We start from the raw sequence: 268 nt of genomic DNA, 5'->3' as shown, positions 1-268 counted from the left end.
GGATTTGTCATTTTTTATATAGTTGGCAGCTGATGGAAAGTCAACTGATCCTTTAACAACGTATATTGAGGCTCGTTGTAAAAATGGAGTTCCAGCTGATGCTGAGGCGGCAAATTTAATAGTAAACTCCGAATCATTTACAATTTTTATATTGTTAAGACACTATCATTTTGTTTACTTGTGAAGGATTTATATATATTTATTGATGTTAATAAACATCTAGGGTCAAATGCAAGCAAAGTTATCAGCGGTACCTGTTGAAGATCAA

Source organism: Curcuma longa, chromosome 18 (assembly GCF_044706935.1).
Source record: "Curcuma longa cultivar G26 ecotype Majalengka, Jawa Barat chromosome 18, ITB_CL_G26_1.1, whole genome shotgun sequence".
NCBI classification, from domain to species: Eukaryota; Viridiplantae; Streptophyta; class Magnoliopsida; order Zingiberales; family Zingiberaceae; genus Curcuma; species Curcuma longa.
This window is presented reverse-complemented; position numbering follows the sequence as displayed.